Source organism: Peromyscus maniculatus, chromosome 7 (genome assembly GCF_049852395.1).
Source record: "Peromyscus maniculatus bairdii isolate BWxNUB_F1_BW_parent chromosome 7, HU_Pman_BW_mat_3.1, whole genome shotgun sequence".
Classification (NCBI taxonomy): Eukaryota; Metazoa; Chordata; class Mammalia; order Rodentia; family Cricetidae; genus Peromyscus; species Peromyscus maniculatus.
Window position 1 is genome coordinate 105501938 of NC_134858.1, and position 18372 is coordinate 105520309.

Consider the following 18372-nt stretch of genomic DNA (forward strand, 5'->3'; position numbering starts at 1 on the left):
TCTCTCCCGCCCACCTTCCTCAGATGGTCGTGTGCGCGGGTCCTCGTCGGGAGGCAAGCCTGAGCTCGTGGAGTGCAGCGGGCATGCTGACGGGCAAGGAGAGGTGAAAGCAAGCACGAGCTCTCTCAAAGCCCAGGGTCTCGGGTAACTTTGCAGCAGACACACACACTCCGGCCTGCAGGGGAGCAGAGCTGTCTGTCAGCTCTCTGGAGCTTGCCGCTTGCAGCCCTGGCTCTCAGAGCTGGGGACCCCACGGCCCTGCTTCTAGCCAGCTTTTAGAAAGGCTCCAGGGGCCCAGCCACTTAGAAGAGTTGCGGCCAACAGGTAAGCCACAGTCGGGGAACAGTAGTGACAACCCAGATTTGTGACTCTGGTCTAGTTCAGGGGGCCACTGCCCCCATTCTCCAAGTCTCAGCAGGAGTACCAAGTTCCACAGTCTCCAAAGAACACTGGCCTTTTGCTGCCACGCGTGTGTACACCAGGCTTCTTTTTATCACCTGTTCCTCTGCTAATCTCATCTCCCTGTGTGACTGCCGTGTAAGGAGTTCGTTTTGCAAACTATTGCGTCTGTCATGTTTCCCCTTCACTTTTTCCTCTCCCAGTAAAGGGTGCAAGGGGTAGAGAGAGACTTCTGGGTGCAGGGACATCTCATAGGTTAGCTTCGGCCCCATTTCCTCCACACAGGGCCCCACAAGCAGTGACCCCCTTAATACATCCCAGCCCCAGCCTGGTAAGTAGAAGGAAATCAGTTGTTAGAGCCCTCCCATGTCAGGAGACAGAGACGACACGGACCCTTCCCAAGAGTCTCCACCCGTTTTATTCACACCCAGGCATTGCCCAGTCGCGGGGCTCAGACTAGAAAGGTACCCAGCATGTGATAGACAAGTGTGTAGTGGGCAAGTGCAGCGTAAGTAGGCGAGGTGATGCAGAAGTCCTCAGGCAAGGGGCTCCTTGGAGCCATCGACTGTGGACGAGATACATGCAGAACTCCACAGTGGGCTGCATGGCCCCAGGCCTTGGCCACGTGACGGCTCCAACCAAGCCTCAAGCCCAATCTTCATGAGATCAGAAATGTCTGGCGCTGGACACAGGGAGCAGTCCCCAATTTAAGCCAATTGGTTGGTTGATTTTGTGCTGATTCTGTTTTAAAACAGGGTCTTACTAGGTAGCCCAGGCTGGCCTCCAATTGATGTTCTTTCTGCGTCAGCCTCCCGAGTGTTAGTATTATTACTGCGTGCTGTCATGCCCAGCTTTAAGCTTTTACTCAGAAGGGTTCCAGGCTGGCCGTCAGAGCCCAGCCCTGTCTCCCCATTCCTGTACTGCACAGGGCCCAGCCCGCCGATGCTGGGCAGTGCACGAGGCAACTGGAAGAACTGGGCTTGCAGCCTGAGCTGGCGTGGCCTACTTTTCTGCTCCCCCGCCCCGCCTCTCCCCGCCTTTTCTTGCTGTGATTCCCTCGGGATGTGAATTCTCTTAAACTTTTAATTAAAAACATTCTCCTTTCTCCCTTCAAGGTTTACTTCCCCGTGACTTTCCTCTTAGAAGGCAGGATGGGCAAAGGCAAGCAGTGGAAGTCAGGCCTGTCTGGGTCTGAGTGGTAGATCCTGGGAACCAGGCCCTAGCCCCAAGGAGGATTACCCCCCCCCCCCCCCCCCGTGGCTTCCCAGCTCTGCCAGGGGAATAATTTCTGAGGACCTGGATGTCATGTTCAAAGTGGAGCTTCTGGGGGCCTTGTGTGTGCCACCACTACATCCTGCATAGTCACTCGGGAGCACAGCATGTGCCCATTAAACAGGCCAGGGCTTCCCTGAGTAGAGGGGCCTCCTGCTTCTCTATGAGGGCGCTGTTAGCTGTGGTGGCCTTAGGGTCATATGTGAGTCCATGGGTCGCAAGCTAAAGAAAAACCTACCAAGCAAGTTACAGCCCAGGGCTGGTATCATGGGTCTCAAGGTCACCAATTAGGTCACCGAAGCATCACATGTCAAATTCCCAACTCAGAGCTCAGGGGCACGTTGTCAGATCTTGGCTCACAAGATCAAGGCCTCAGGGATGCTGGAGATACAGGTCCTTGACCTCAGGGAACCCAATCAGAATCTTTAATTTATAGAACTGGAGGGGCTAGTACGGCTCCTTCTCCCAGGCAAGTGACCTGTTCATCCATGCCGACTCTGGAGAGAGATGCCACCCTGTCTCCAGCTCCCTGCTTCGCGATTCGAATTGTTTAAAAGTTCTTCATTGTGTCAAACCGTAACTGTGACTCCTAAGCAGTTCCTGGGCCGCATCTCTAGAGAATTTTAGTATAGATACTCTCTACCAAAAGCTCTCCCTAGCCCAGGAAATAGAATTGAGTCTCCACCCCCCATATCCCTGGTCACCATGTCATAAACTCACAGATTTGGCCAGGGATATCTATGTACTGCCCTGAGACGCTCCCAGTGAGTTATATTTCTCCACCCTCAAGGTAGAGGCCATCCCCACGTAAGCCCCTACGTGCCTAGAAACTCAGAATTCAAGCCAGGCAGGCCCCAGCCAGGAGAGGAACAGAGACTTTACCAAAGGCTTGCATACCTCTAGGCAATCCCTTCCCTGCACCTCCCTCTCCTGCTCCAGCCTGAAACCGTGGAAATAGACACAGCCAGGAGGCTCCAGAGAAGGGCCTATGATAGAGACTCAGCTAGAATCACACACACACACACACACACACACACACACACACACACTCACTCACACACCTTCTAGGCTGCCCTTGGCATCCCACCTGAGACACCCTACATGGCCCCTGCTTATTAGACCCTGAGACCACCCCAGCTAGCCTGAAAGTGAAAGTTAAGGGAACGATCACCACAGGAATGGGGGCTTAAAGAAACCTGTGAGCCCTTTAGAAAAGGCAGAAACCAAGCATGGCGGCAAATGCCTGCAATACCAGAACCTGAAAGGTAGAAGCAGGACAATTAGAAGTTCAGGGTCATCCTCAGCTATTTAGTGAATTTGAGGATAGCCTGAGCTATTTATTTATCAATTTAAAAAAAAAATGAACAGGGGCTGGGAAGATAGCTCAGTTGGCCAGATGCTTGCTGTGTCAGTGAGAGGACCGAAGTTCAGGCCGCTGGCACCCCTGTAAAAGCCATGCATGGTGGCACACACCTGCCATCCCAGCATTAGGAAGGTGGACACAGGGGGATCACTGGAGCTTGCTAGCTAACCAGTCTAGCCGATTGGGCAGCTCGAGGTTCAATAAGAGGTCTTGTCTCAAAAAAATAAGGCAGGGAAGGGACTGGGGAAGACAGGCTCGCCCTCACCCCCACCCACGCACAAACAGGAACGGTAGGGAGCGGCACACAGGAGGGACTGTGGAGGAAGAGGCAGCGCAGGGAGAAATGACAGAGGGCAATGGGAGCCCTGAACCTCAGACTCGGGATTGAGGCCAGGCATCAGAATCCTGGCAGCCTCTTGAGGAAGGCAAAGGTCACTCTTGTTGAGCACCTACTGTGTGCCTGTGCTGGCGGTCCAGCCCTGCTGAGCCCCAGGCAGTACCTGCTCCCTTTACAGGGGCTCTAGGGATGGCAGAGTCGTAGGAAAGGAGCCTGGGTGTCCGGCCTTGCCTCTTCCAGCACCGCCATCTGCGCGCTCCTCTGCCGGGGGGCGGGGGGGGGGGGGGACACGGGGGACGACACATTAATTCCCCAACCAGGGATGGCAGTGTTCTTCCTCCCACTGTGGCGTATTTCAGTCTTCCCTGAACCCCATTACTCCAAGCTCTACTCATTTGTTAATCCCCCAAGCGTGCTAGGAAAGTCCGGAGAGCTGGGAGAGCTGAGAAAAGGCACAGCTCTGTTCCTTCAAGGTTCCTGCTGCAGCCACACGGCCTTGTACAAGTTTCCAGGTGAACTTGGTTTGGGCACCGTACACTTACAGACAAAACCCGTGCCTGCAGTCTCCACTTCCGGTAGGCCCCAGACCTCACCATCAGCCCAGTGTTCCTTCCGCCTCCCTCGACACCTTGTCTCTTAGGGCACAGTCCTTTCATCCCATCTTGTCTTCTTGCCCTCTACAAGCCCCTCTGTGCCTTCTAGATTTGTCTTAATAGCTCCTGACATTTCCAGCCAGGAAGCTCTCAAAGGTGGGTCATGCCCTCAACCTCAAGAGGCCCAACGAGGCCCAAGGAAGGGCAAAGAGGAACCAGATCCCAGCTGACTTGAGAAAATCTGGTCCGAGGCTGGGGCTGTAGCAGTGGTATAAGGGCGTGCCTAGCATGTGTGAGGTTCTGTGTTCAATTCCCAACACTGGGGTGGGGGCGTTGGTTCAGAGTGGGCTGTAGCCATAACAATGACAAGGATGCAAAATGAGGGGGACAGAGCTGAAGAGGCCCAGGCAGTGGCTGGAGGGGAATGAGAGGAACAACGTTCTGGGCAGAAGGAATGGTCCATGCAGAAGGGTAAGGATATGACAATGTGTCATAATAAACAGACATCCAGTGTCCCCTGTCTCACACATGTCTAGGCAGCCAAGGCCCTTACATCCATCCATCCATTCATTTATTTAAGAAATAATTACTGGGCTCTGAGACCATTGTGATTAAAAAGGGAAAAAAATACCCCTGCCTCCCACAGGAGGTGGCTGTGCCTGTTTGAAGTTAAGTCCTGTGAGAGCCTGAAAGAGGGACCTGATGTTAGTGTCCAGGCACTTCCGAAGTCCTAAGGGGAGGTATGATGGAGACAGGTAGAGGCCTAAGGAGGAGTCTGGCAAGGTCTGGAGCTTTGTTACCAGCAATAGGTTTTTATTTGGTATTTGGTAGCTGGCCTTCAGAGGTTCCCACACATGAAAGGGCCCATGACGATCCAAGTGTGCATAGCCTTCAATGTAAAAATGGTCTAACTGTAGCCCTGGGCCTGAAACTCAAGTCTCTGGAGCTCCTGTAACAGGAGTATAAGTACACTGGCAAAGCTCTTCCATTTCCAAATTCAACCCTGAGGTCCCACAAGGCTCCGGCCTCTCTGCATAGCACTTCCTACAGCCCGAAGGTTGAATTGCAGGCCAAGGAGGCTCCTTTTGGGATAGAGCCCGCTCTGGCTAGGCACCCTCAGAGTGATACCTGTGTCCTTTTCAAGCCATCAAGTTCAACTAGGGACCCAGGGCGTTTACTGCCCTCAGTGTACCCCCTTAGAATGGCAGCGTGATTCCTTGCTTGTCCGTCTTACTGGGCAGCTGTGAAAATGGAGCGTGCTGGTTCCTGTGTTCCCCGGAAGACCTGTCTGCTAGGGAGACAGAGCTGCCTACCTTGTGTGGGACCAATGGCTGGCTTTCCTTTCTCCTCAGTGGCCCTGAAGCCATCCGTCACTTACAAATTCTCTTCATTTCTAAATAAAATGATTTGTTAATTTGAGTGAGTGATCGCCACTCGTCCGAGCCTCTTCGCAGGCCCAGGAACAGCTTGTGGGCTCCTGGAGCCCCGCGCCGCAGGCCTGGCGCAGACTTGCCGGGGTTGTTTTCGATTTAAATGTGAATTGAATGAGGAGAAAAATGTTTCTCTTGGCAATTCCATAGGAGCTCGCTCTTCTGACAGATGTTGGAGTTTATTATCCCATCGGGCCTGCGTTTTGTTGAGCAGAATTGCTAATTATTTCAGAGGCCCGGCCACAGCCAAGGAGGCTAGGGAGGTGGCAGGCGCGGCTTTGGGTGGCGGCGGCGGCGTCCATTGACAGGCAGGTGCCGAGACAAGGGGCCCCTACGTGCCCTCCTTGGATCTGCAGACATTTTGGATCAAGGCCTGCCCTGCCCATCCCTTGACGTCTGCTCTGTGTAGCGGGGACTCTGGAGGAGGGAGCAAGGCCTTTTGTGGCAGCTTTGACTTCATGGCAAAGACTAGAAGGTGACATTTGGGATACGAATTGCTTGTGTTTAGTGAGTGGCAGGGCGGGTGGGGGGCCACAACAGAAAGAACCCAGCACGCTTCTTCCTGTGTGTCACCAAAGTTGTCCTCTGGATGGGCTTACCTCGGCTGAGGTGTGTTTATGGAGTATGTGTCTTTGGAACCACAGCTCTGTGCAGACCTGTGGGGGTCCGGGATGCCCGAGTGCTGTTTCAGGTCACACAGCCTGGAGTGGCTTTGTGAGTCTGATGTCTGCACTGTGTTGCCTTCGCAGGGTACTCCTTCTACCCCACTTCTGCCCCCTACTGCAAAGGGAAGAAGGCCTTGAAAGATACATGGCCACAGGAGACTAGACCTCTGGAGGACTGGGCCAGTATTGGCCATGGTGCCATTGGGATACTGGAGAGCACCCCAGACTTGAATGGACTCTGGTAAATTTAGTTAGGGGGTGGGTTTCCAGGTAGAAACCCTGACCGCTGGTCCATTCTGCCCTGGACCTGAACGTCACTGTGAGTGCACACACGCAGAGTCTGAATCCACTGAATTATCTCTTTCCCTGCTGGAGTGGGGGCGTGGCGGTTCCCCTCAGCGGCTTCTGGGAACAGCCCCTTGCTTGCCCCCGCCTCCCCATCCCGAGCCTCCGGACAACAGGCCGGGTGTGCTGACTATCCTAACCCTGACAGCCAGGGATTCAACCCAGTCCCCTCCCCCTCCTCCCCCTCTTCCCACCCCCTACCCTGAAGCCCAGGCCCACTAAAGCTCAGCTGCCTGGGTTTACCATAAAGGCGACAGCAGCTGGGCAGGATTTTATAACCCTAATTAACACAAGATTCCCTGGGGTCTCAGCTCGAGAATCCCGATGCAGACTGAGACCAGCAGGGCACAAAGCGAGGAGGGTCCATTGTGGAGCCAGGTAAGGGGGGGGGGTGGACAGAAGCTCAGTCTCTCCCTGCCCCACATCTGGGCCCCTAGTAACCCCCTCACGGGAGACCCTAGGGAATGGGGAGGGGTTCCTAGCCACCCTCAAGCTGAAATCGTGCCAGGCATCGCTGATTGACCGTGTGTCCCTGGGAACACATGGTCTCTCCTCCATATAAAACTCCACCTTGACATCCTTCCATTAAATAGGGCATGTTCAGAAGAGAAAATTGCTACTATTTTCCCCTTTTACTTCACTGTCATCAAAAATTGATCCCATATTGCATCCTTATTTCAAAGAACGAGCTAAAAAAAAAAAATAAAATAAAAATTCCCACTCCTTGGAGCAGCAGCTGCATCCACCCCCACCCCAAAAAAAGAAAGGAAGAAAAGAAAACGTGACCCATTGTGGGGAGGGTGCCTGCCTGCCTGCCGGCCTGGCTGAGGCGGCAGAGCTGCCCGGGCTTTGGATTGCACATGACCCGGCCTTGGGGAGGGCTGGGCACTCGACTGTGCAGGCAGAAGGGGTTCGATCTGGTGAAATGTGGTAGAGAATGGGGTAATTGGGGGAGGTTAATTTGGATCTAAATGGAGCGATTCGTTATCTCAATAAGAAGCATCTCGTTTTCCAGGGAGACGGCTGCGCCTGCCAGATGCTGGCCTGCCTGTCTGGTCGGGGTGGTGGCTCGGCACAGGGCCCCACAGTCAGTCCAACTTCGCCAAGCAGCCGCTCCTGCCTGGCTGGTGGAGAGACAGTCTAATTGGGTTTATTCCTCAGTTCATTTGGCAACATGTAGAATTTTTTTTTTTTGTATACAATATGAATAATAAAAAACGGGGCAAAGGGATTAGATAAGAAGCCAGGGCCAGGATCAGGCACCAGGCCTAACTGAGTAGACAGGTTGACTCTGGCCCTCCCCCCCCCCCCCCCCCGAAAGCTAAGGGAGAATCCAGGGTTTTGCATTTTAACCAGAGGAGATAAGACATTCAGGTCAGTCCTCCTGGGAACGCAGTCTAGCTTGTCCAGGGGTGGCATTTGAGATTCACAGGATGGTGCCCTCAGTCTACCCACCTTTCCTGGGAGCAGGGGTTCGGGCCCGGCACCTTGGCTTCAGTGTGATCCCAGGCTCCACCAGATGCTGCGGGCTGTGTTGTAAAAATGCTGCCCACCCTGGTGGGCACAGGTATGGAGCTGCAGGCCTGGGTTGGGCAGAGACCCTTCTCCTGCCATCTTGGTTGGCTCTGAGCACTCTGCCTGGAGCTTCTTTTCTGAGAAATGAACAAATGGCTCTGGCCTTGCCACCCCATCCCCCACCACCTGTGGCTGTCGGGGGCGGGGGAGGGGGGCCGTCATGTGTGGGGATTCCAGAGGCACCTGGGGTCAGCACACTAGGTTTCTTTGTTGTTGGCTGTACCGTGCCTGACTGGGGTGAGGGGTGGCATTAAGATAAGCGGAAGCACCACGCCCCACCCCCACCCCCATACTGTGAGTTCTGTGAGGTTGGGGCTGATCCCACTCACCCTTCCTGCGTCTCTGGCACCCAGTACGCACCACAAATAATGTTAGTCGGTAGAAGAAAGGAGAGGAGTCCTCAGGGTCACCTTTTCATTTATTCCGCATTGTGGTGTTTGCTGTGATGAGATAACACAAAACAAAATGATCAGAGGCTAGGACGAAGGCCAGGAGAGAGGAAAAGCAGCGGACAGATTGAGGTCACATTGGAGGAGGGGACCTCTGGGTGGGAACCAAGCGGGCCCTAGCCGGGAAAATCCACTTGGCCGGGTCTCAGTGGCAAGGATGGAGGCCTGCGTGTCTCGGAGCCAGGGCTCAGTGACTCCCAGAAGAAAGCCCTATCTACCAGCACCTTAGAAGCAGTCAAGGACACAAAGGTAGTTGTCTGGCCAAATATTAAGACCCGGATACCATGTGGGTACGTGTACATGTGGGTATACGCTCTCCCGTGCTCACGAGTGTACACAGTTCCAAGTCTGCATACATTCACCTATGTTCACATGTCCACACTCCCTCTTTCTCAGCTCGAAGCCCACCACCCCCAGGATGACGAAGGTAATGGTCACGAAGTCGGAATGTAGCCTCTCACCCACTCCCAGCTAGCCACAAACCAGCCTTCCCTTGTGTCCCTCAGTGGAGAGCCAAGAGACCGTAGTCACGAGGACCCTGCTGTCCTGTGGGGGTGGCCTTTAAAGTCGGGTAGCAACATAGGACCCCAGAGTGCTGGGAAAGACCCTGTCCTGGGCAGAGCCCTAGCAGAGCAGTGGGCTCTGAATGCAGTTGCCTGGAGCCCCCCCAAAACATTTTAATCATTTTAATGGGCCGAGGCTGGGTGAATGTGGGGAGCTCCTATTTATGTGGGTTCAAAGAAATGAAGCAGACCCTGGGAAGGACCATGTTCCAAGCAAGCCTTGCCACTCACCCTTTGCCTGGGTTTCTCCTTTTCTGAAGTGGGATGAGGGTGCCGACAGCATTTCCTGTAAGCCCTTTACAGATGTGCAGGGATGGCCGGCCAGCCCATAGCTCCACCTCTTCCTCTAGTGCGGAGGGGACTGACTTTGAGCCTTAGGCCCTTTCCCGTAGTGGTCGCTATCAAGACAGAGCCACTGGGGGCTGGAGAGATGGTTAAGAGCATCTGCTGCTCTTCTGGAGACCCTGGGTTCAGTTCCCAGTCACATGACTACTAACCACTGTCAGTAACTCCAGTTTCAGGAAATCTAAAGCCCTCTTCTGGCTCCAGTGGGCACTGCGCCCATATGATATACAGACATATGTGCAGACAAAACATTCAGACACGTAAAACAAAAATTTAAGCTGGGCAGTGGTTGCACACGCCTTTAATCCCAGCCTCGAGAGGCAGAGGCAGGCAGATCTCTGAGTTCGAGGCCAGTCTGGTCCACAGAGCGAGTTCCAGGACAGCAAGGACTAAATAGAGAAACCCTGTCTTGGGAAAAAAAAAATTTAAAAGGACAGAACCTCTGCAGCTGCTTGCAAATGGTCCGTGATCATCACATCAACAACTCAACTATAGCAGTGCACCCCAGCCCCAGTCCCCTGTGCCCGGAGGGTGCCAAGCTGTGCCTGTCAACAGTACTGGAGGCAGAGTAACAGTGGAAAGGGTCTCCTGGGATTCAAAGCTCCTGGGTGACCTTGTTCGGAACACAGAGCTTCATATACCTTCTTTAGGGACCCTCTTTTATTTAAGTATTTTTGACAAGGTCTCACTCTGTAGCTCTGACGGTTCTAGAACTCTCTTTGTAGACCAGGCTGGCCTTGAATTCAGGGAGCTCTGTCTGCCTCTGCCTCCCAAGTGCTGGGATTGAAGGCGGGCACCACTATGCTGGGCCTTCAGGGACCCTCCTGTCACCTCCAGCTTTGGTCTGTGTCCTAGGAAAGAGCTTGGACCCACCAAGATCTCCTCCTCTCCCCTGGGTCTCTTCCCAGCTCCATGGTGTTTTCCTACTCATCTTCCTGATCCATAGCCAGCTGAAGACCTCCTTCCTCCGAGGAACTTCAGAGTATCTCTAGAGTTAATCAGTGAGTGGGGGTGAGGACATACCAGCACAGCCCCTGGAACAACCCCTCCTCCACCCACAGTGAGCTATAACTGAAAACTGAGTACTTGTTTTTTTAATGTGTAGTGGTGTTTTTGCCATGGGTATTGGGTCCCTTGGAACTAGAGTTACAGACAGTTGTGTGAACTGCCATTTGGGTGCTGGGAATTGAACCTGGATCCTCTGGAAGAGCAGCTAGTGCTCTTAACCACTGAGCAGTCTCCTCAGCCCTGAAAACTGAGTACATCCTGTACGACGGGATGAGGATGGATCTGCTTTATGGGGATTAGTGAGCAGCGTGGGGTTCAGCATGTGCTCAGAGGTGTTACCTGAGACAGCACACGGTGCTGGTGCTGGGTCCGGCGGATGTTCTTCCAGATGCAGGACTTCCCGAGGCAGGCCCAGCTGTTGCCTATGGACTCCAGGTTCGGAGATCATAGGCACGTGACACTTCACCCGGCTTCCTCAGTGTTTTCCTGTCAGTGTGATCAAAGATAGATGCTTCTGGTTTCTCATTTTACAGGGAAGGAAACTGAGGCTCCCAAAGCTGAAATTTCTCACTTAGGATAGATGTGAGTGCAGTGTAGGCCCTTCACCTGGAGGACCTGTCTCTCACAAAGCCCGACTCTAAGGGACTGAGGAGGCAGAAGCTGAGCCAGCTGGGATTTAGGAGTCCCTTCTGGGGCAGGACATAGTGGAGAACTGACTCCCAGATCCTCGCGAGTGGGTAGGGTAGCTGAAGCCTGAATGGAGATGGAGATGGCAAAAATGCCCGAAATAGGCAGGCATGTGCTGCGCAGCGACCACCCCACCCTCTCCAGCTGGTACCAAGGCTATGTGGCCGTTGCTAGGCATCTGCAAGGCCCAGGTGGGCCCTACCTGTCGTGGAGAGGCCACGCAGCGTGAGGCAGGCACGAGGCCCAGGCAGGAGCAAGGCCGCCTCCGCCTGCCCGCCCTCCTCTCCCTTGGCAGCAGCACACAGAAGCCATTAGCGCCTGGCAGCCCGTGTCCCACAGCTCTGACAAACGCCTTAAATGTTGTCGCCGCGGCTCCAGCTGTCCCGCCGGCCGCCTTTACTCCTCATAATAACCAAGTGTCGAGGCTGATTGCAGCAGCAGGGCGCAGCCAGTATTCAGAGCGGCTTTTACGCTGGGCGTTTCCACCTGGCAGCCAGGCTGTGCCCACCCTGCCTTCCACCTCCAGGCCTTTGTCTGCTTGTCACTTCTGCCAAGGCTCCCAGCATGACCTCTGGGCCAGCTGGTGCCCAGCCTTATGTCCAGGGTAGTACCCATGCTGCTGCCATCAAGGCTAGTGAGCAGCCTCGGGCATCCACTCACAGCCGTATCCTGGGTGGAAATTCATGGCTTCGATTCCCACTCTGGATGACCTCTGTGGGGAGCCCCAACTTCACCTTGGTGCCGCTTCATCTCTTAGTCTTGCTGCCAGGCAGGGGTTCAGAGGCCAGCACTGGTGTGGACAAAGGCATATTCCAGTTTGAACTCTGCCAGGCCCTCACTGTGTAGTCTTGGGCAAGTGACTTGCACTCTCTGAATCTCGGGACCCTCATTTATAGAATGAGACTGCTGACCGGGGTTCATAGGGCTGAGAGGAAGGATTGGGTGAAGCGAGGGATGAACAGTGAGATGAAGAGCTCTGTGGAAGAGGCTTGGCCGTGCTGGTCAGGACCCAGCATCCTGGGCACAAGTCCTTGGACAGAGAGAGGCTAGGGGAGAGCAAAGTTCTCACGAAGCTGCCCATCCTCCCCTCCCCTGCCCCCTCAGAGAAGCCCATGCATTCTCCACTCCACACCTTTGTCCCTGCAGAGGCCCCCACTGGGAACCACTTTCCTCTCCCCTCGGTCTGGCCTTGTCTCTCAGGTTGTGCCTGCCGCCCTCCTTTCCAGAGCCATCCTGGCTTAGAGTAATCCCGTCCTCCCCCCGGGAGCCTGCTGGGGATGCTCAGCATTGCCTCCTTACACCCTCACTCAGTCTCTCATCAGACCTATAGAAGCCCCCTTTTAGAGGCGAGATGATCCAGACACAGCAGCAGCAGCCATCCATGCCACATGTGACCAGCCTGGTCAGTTCTCTTCATGGAGTTCGAGGTTCTGCTGGAACCAGGGGTGTAGATTAAGCTCCATTCTCTCCAAGGCCTCTACCTGAGTGGGTGAGCACCCGACCTGAGTGCTTCCTTCCTGGGACATCAGCTAGAAGCATAGTATCCGGGCTGGGTGTGGGGTGAAGATGAGGTCCCTGGTCCCTGGCTCATGTGCTCACAGGCATCCTAACCCTCTGAGGGAAGAACAGGGGGAAGTAAAGAATGAGTGTGTGTCTCGAGCTTTTCTCAGAGTTGCTGAAGGATAGTGCAGGAAGCCACAGTGGGGTCAGCAGCAGGGGTGGCGCTCCCCAGGAGACTGGACGTGATAGCCGAGGCAGCCATGGGCTTGCAGTGGTGATATTGATCTTGGCAGCAAAGGTGGTCACGGAGAGGATGGTTATAGAGTCGATGGTGATCTATGGGGATGGTGGCAGGACAGGGGTGAAATTAGTGCCGAAGGCGCTTGTGGTGGTGACGGGGACGATACCAGAAATGACGATGGAAGAAACGGAGGTGGCGGAAACAAAGGTAACGTCGACTGTGAGCGTGGTGACGTTGGTGGTGATGGGAAGCAACTGTGCCGGCAGATGTGGGAGGGATGCTGGGATATGGCGATACCACTGTGGAGGTGGCAGACTCCCTGTGGCGAGTATGTCTTGGGTCAGTCCTGAGCAGCTTGACCCACTGGTGGACTCTGCCCTGGATGAAAGCAGAACACGGTAGGGCTTGCTTGGCTCCATTTTCTTTTAACCTCCAGTGAGCAGAGCCTTGTGGGTAATGAGATGCAAATTGACAGAAAAGACAATGAGCCAGCCTGCGGCCGGTGGGGCAGCTTTTAGAGTCAGACTGATTGCCTTTGTGCCAATTTGCATGGCATTAGCTGTACACATCTCTTCCAATAGGCTCGTGCATTTTATCAAAGGTCACCTGTATGGTTACCGTCTACAAGAGGCAGTGATCCCAGACCACAGGGCCAGTGCAGGGCCACCCTGACCCTAACCTGAAAACAGGCCCAGTATGTGGTTCCAAAGGACCCGGGACTGTGGGGAAATGCAGTGAATCGAAGGGCTTAATGGTCAGCCAAGGATAGGTCCCACGAGGCCAGGCCTAGAGGGTTCGGTTTGGTCAAAACTCTATGTCCATCTGAGCATGCAAGAAGGAAAGGCAGCAGAGGCCAGAGATAAGAGAGAAAACTGGCCCTGGCCCGCTGTGCCTCAGTTTGTACCCAGGTCTGTCCCTGATGGCATGGTGGCTGGCAGTTCTTCCAGGCCTTGGCTCCTCCAGCAGGCTGCGGAGCCAGCAGGCTCCAGCTTCATGGCCTTCACATTAAAAGTGACGACCCTCCAACCAGGCCCTCTCTGCGGGGTGCTCAGCAAAGGTGGCCCCGGTCCACATCACATGTTGCAGTCCTCTGAACACAGTCACTGTCACTCAGGGCTCTGCCTGGGATCTGCTTGGATTCTGAAGTCAGAAGGATCTAGGCCCAGCGGAAGCCAGGTCCTTAGCCAAGCCCGGCTCTGCCTGTTGTCCACCTGCTGCGCTCCTGTCTCTAGCTAGAGTACTGAAAGTTTTCGCCTACCCTGCGCTTGCTCTCCGAGCCCTCGGCCCCTCGGATCCAGCGTATACCACCTCCACGCCATGCCTCTTCCCCACAACAGGCCGCCATAGGGCTGGGGCTCCTCCCCCCTGCCCTGCACCCTCAGCCCAGCCAGTGCTCCCCTAGGCACCTCCCGAGGCCGGTCCAGCCCCGCCTTCCTCCTCACTGCCCCACTCCCTCTCCCGAGGTTGGGCCTAATCAGAGCTAATCAGAAAATTATGAGCTGCCTGATTACTGATTAGATTTCTAATGTTAATAGAGTTGAGAAGGGCCTGCTCAGGCTATGTTTTAGGGAAAAGTATAAAAATAACACCGTGAGAAGAGAGCGTGGTGGCTGGGTGAGGGCTTGGGCTTAAGCTGGGGTTGGTGGCCCAGGCTCAGCTTCCTGATAGGAATCCTTTCCATAGCAGAGGGTCTTTCTAGCGCCCTACGGAAGTTCCGCCAGTGAATTTTCAAACCCAAGCAGTTTTTACTGGGAGCGTCCCCTGGCAAGGTCTGGGTTCAGGTCAGCGAGACTGAACTGCAGTTGGAAGCAGTTAGGTGGAATAGAACGAAAACCTTGCTGGTGATGGGCCACACGGCAGAGGAGCCCTGCTCACTGGCCTGCACAGGCCGCACACAGGCCACGCACACAGGAAGTGCTCAGTAAGCATTTAAGGACAAGAAGGACAGAGAGCCACATTAATGCCTTCCCTCAGGAGCCTCCACCCTTCACCCTCAATCCAGCCAGTGAGCCCTCAGGCACATCCTGTGAGCCGCAGTGAATGATAGAGACATCTGAGCAGATTTGGGGCTGGGGCATGTCAGGAGAATGTGCTGGTCCTGGACCAGCGCAAGGCTGTCTGCTTCCCAGGGGTTTCATACTCCCCCAGCACTCAGCTCCTGAGATGATGGGGTGTGTGACCACACATGTCCTGAGATGATGTGTGTGTGACCACACATGTCCTGACATGATGGTGTGTGTGTGACCACACATGTCCTGACATGATGGTGTGTGTGTGACCACACATGTCCTGACATGATGGTGTGTGTGACCACACATGTCCTGAGATGATGGGGTGTGTGTGACTACACATGTCCTGAGATGATGGTATGTGTGTGACCACACATGTCCTGACATGATGGTGTGTGTGACCACACATGTCCTGAGATGATGGTGTGTGTGTGACCACACATGTCCTGAGATGATTGCGTGTGTGACCACACATGTCCTGAGCTGATGGGGTGTGTGTGACCACACATGCTCCTGAGCTGATGGGGTGTGTGTGACCACACATGTCCTGACATGATGGGGTGTGTGTGACCACACATGTCCTGAGATGATGGGGTGTGTGTGACCACACATGTCCTGAGATGATGGGTGTGTGTGACCACACATGTCCTGAGATGATGGGGTGTGTGTGACCACACATGTCCTGAGCTGATGGGGTGTGTGACCACACATGTCCTGAGATGATGGGGTGTGTGTGACCACACATGTCCTGAGCTGATGGGGTGTGTGACCACACATGTCCTGACATGATGGTGTGTGTGTGACCACACATGTCCTGACATGATGGTGTGTGTGTGACTACACATGTCCTGACATGATGGTGTGTGTGTGACCACACATGTCCTGACATGATGGAGTGTGTGTGACCACACATGTCCTGAGATGATGGTGTGTGTGTGACCACACATGTCCTGACATGATGGAGTGTGTGTGACCACACATGTCCTGACATGATGGTGTGTGTGTGACCACACATGCTCCTGAGATGATGGGGTGTGTGTGACCACACATGCTCCTGAGCTGATGGGGTGTGTGTGACCACACATGTCCTGACATGATGGGGTGTGTGTGGCCACACATGCTCAGTTTCGGATTCCAACAGACTCCAGCGCCTCTTCTTCCTGTTTCATCGCTGACTTGACAGCAGTAACATGGGGCTGGCAGGTGACATTGCCGTGTCAAGAGTGGGGTTGAGACTCTAGAGAGACTGTAGCAGTCATCCTCTCTGCGTGGTACCAGGGACACTTGTGCTTGGACTCGACCTCACCCTGCCCTCCTCCCTTCTGGGTCATCTCGGATCCCTGCACTGCCTCCAGGGCCACCCTGACCTGGCCTCTGCCATCTTTGTTCCAGGGAAACCCAGAGCCTCTGAGTCAACAGCGCCCTTAGGGAACCTCCTGATCCACCTCCGACCCCACTGATCACCACAGAAGCCTGAACTCACCTCGTCCTTTTGGCTGAGTGGGCCCATGTCCAATACTGAGACCGCATAGATCCGTGAATCAAGTCCCTGCCCAGATGGATAACATCTAGGATAGAGTCAGACACAGTACACAGTGATGGGAGCCCCAAAGGACTCTGGACCCCAGCTTCACAGAGAACAGGCTTCCTGAAGGGCATGGGTAAACACCAGTTCCAAAGGACAAGGGGAACATGGGGGCAGTTCAGCTCAGGGGCAACACAAACAAGGGGTGAGCCTGAGTGTGGAAGGGGGGCAGTGTTCCAAGTCAGTATGGTGGGGGAGCGATAAGATTAAAACAGCCTATTAAAAATGGCAGCCGTAAGCTGGGTGTGCTGGCGCACGCCTTTAACCCCAGCACTTGGGAGGCAGAGGCAGGTGGATCTCTGTGAGTTTGAGGCCAGCCTGGCCTACAGATTAAGTTCCGGGACGACCAGGTCTACACAGAGAGATCCTGTTTCCGGGGTGGGGTGGGGGGGACATGACTACAGGGCTGAGTGTAGTGGCACATACCTGCCTATTACCTCAGTACTCAGAAGCGGAGGCAGAAAGATTGCCTGGTTTATATGGTGAGTTTCAGCTAGCCAGGCTACATGGCAAAACCCTGTGGCAGAAACGACACATGAATTAAGTTAAAGAAAAATGCACCAGGAAGGAAGCATGATCAGGGAACCCAGAAAACATTGGCAGAGACGTGGGAACCAACACGGTGACGTAGGATGTAGGATGTGACGTGGCCTGTGTTGGGTAGGATGGGTGAGTTCACGGCAGACACTTTGGGTACCGAGGTTTGAAGCTGGTGTTGGGGGCTCTGGAAGGGTCTAATCGGGAAGATGAAAAGAGCCATCATTGGGATGGCCGTCATAAGGGATGGTACAGCTTGGCAGGCCTGGATGAGGACACTTTTCTGGGTGCTGGGCCCCTGCTGTGGCAGCACCAGGTTAGAGATCACCCAGAATGCTGGGAATGATAAGCAACAGTCAGCCGAGAGGATGTCATGGGGCGAGGGGGGGGGGGAGGGGGGAGCCCATTGACACAAGCCGCGGAAGTCAGGTCACGAGGTCACGTGCACTGAGAAGTAGAGAAGGAGCGGTCATCAGAGACCAGGGAAAAGGAAATCCAGGACCTGGTTGTGCGTCCAAAATGAGACCATGTCTTGCCCCCTGTCTAGACCCACTCTGTCCCTGTCCCCACGGCCCTGAAGGGCTCTGGTTCCCATTCTACAGGTGAGAAAGTGAAGGCAGGGGAGTGAGGACCACAGCCCGAATCTCAGGTGAGGGCAACTGCTGAGCCTCAGGGGCTCGGGCCTCCAGCTTTCAGGTGTGAGAGGCACAGCATTGTCACCCACGAGCACACACACGCGGGCCACGTTTGTCTGCCTCACAAATGTGGCCTAATGAGGGGGCAAAGGTCCCAGTGTGCTCCATGGGGAACTCAGATAATGCCACGCTCCCCTGATGCTGTCTGTGTGGCTTGGTAAAGGCTCAGAGAAACTTTGATGAATATACTAGGTCAGAACTCAAAGGAAACAAATCTGGTTAAATGATTAGAAAGTCCCCCTGGCTCACCAGGGACTAATTCCCCTGCAGAGACATACAGGTTTCATGCAGGGCAGGGAGATACAAAATTAGAGTTTCTCAGTCATTAGCACCCTCAACGGGTTAGGCAGGGCCAGACGGCACCTCAGACTGAGCCCCTTCAGTCTTGGAGTGCTCGAGGCCCAACCCTTACCTCAGTGCGCCTTGGCGGAAAGCACTTAGCTACAGCGAGGCTCTGAAGTCTGTACCCGAACGTCAACCTAAAGCTGTTTGTTGGTTGTACTGGTTTATTTCTTACCAGGCATCTTCTGGCAGATGTTCAGTGGGGTTACCTAGAGGTCGTGGAATGACCAGGTGGGTTAGGGACCTGTGACCCCTAGAACCCTGTGTGGCTGTCCAGGTCTACACTCAGCCCTCCTAAAAAGCAGCCCATTGCAAGAGTCAGTCCCTTCAGAGGGTCCACTTCCCCATGGGTCCTGGGAACTGCTTTGGAAATCAAGCTGACCCCAACAATATATGCCAAGCCACAGAGTTCCCTTTCCTGTCCCCTCACTC

The 18372-nt window shown here is 54.5% G+C and overlaps 1 protein-coding gene across 10 annotated transcripts in view; it reads left to right on the forward strand.

Annotated features, from left to right (window-relative positions):
* Cacna2d2 (calcium voltage-gated channel auxiliary subunit alpha2delta 2) overlaps window positions 1-18372 on the forward strand; it is a 132527-nt gene that overhangs the window by 74066 nt on the left and 40089 nt on the right. The gene's annotated exons all lie outside the window — the stretch shown is intronic.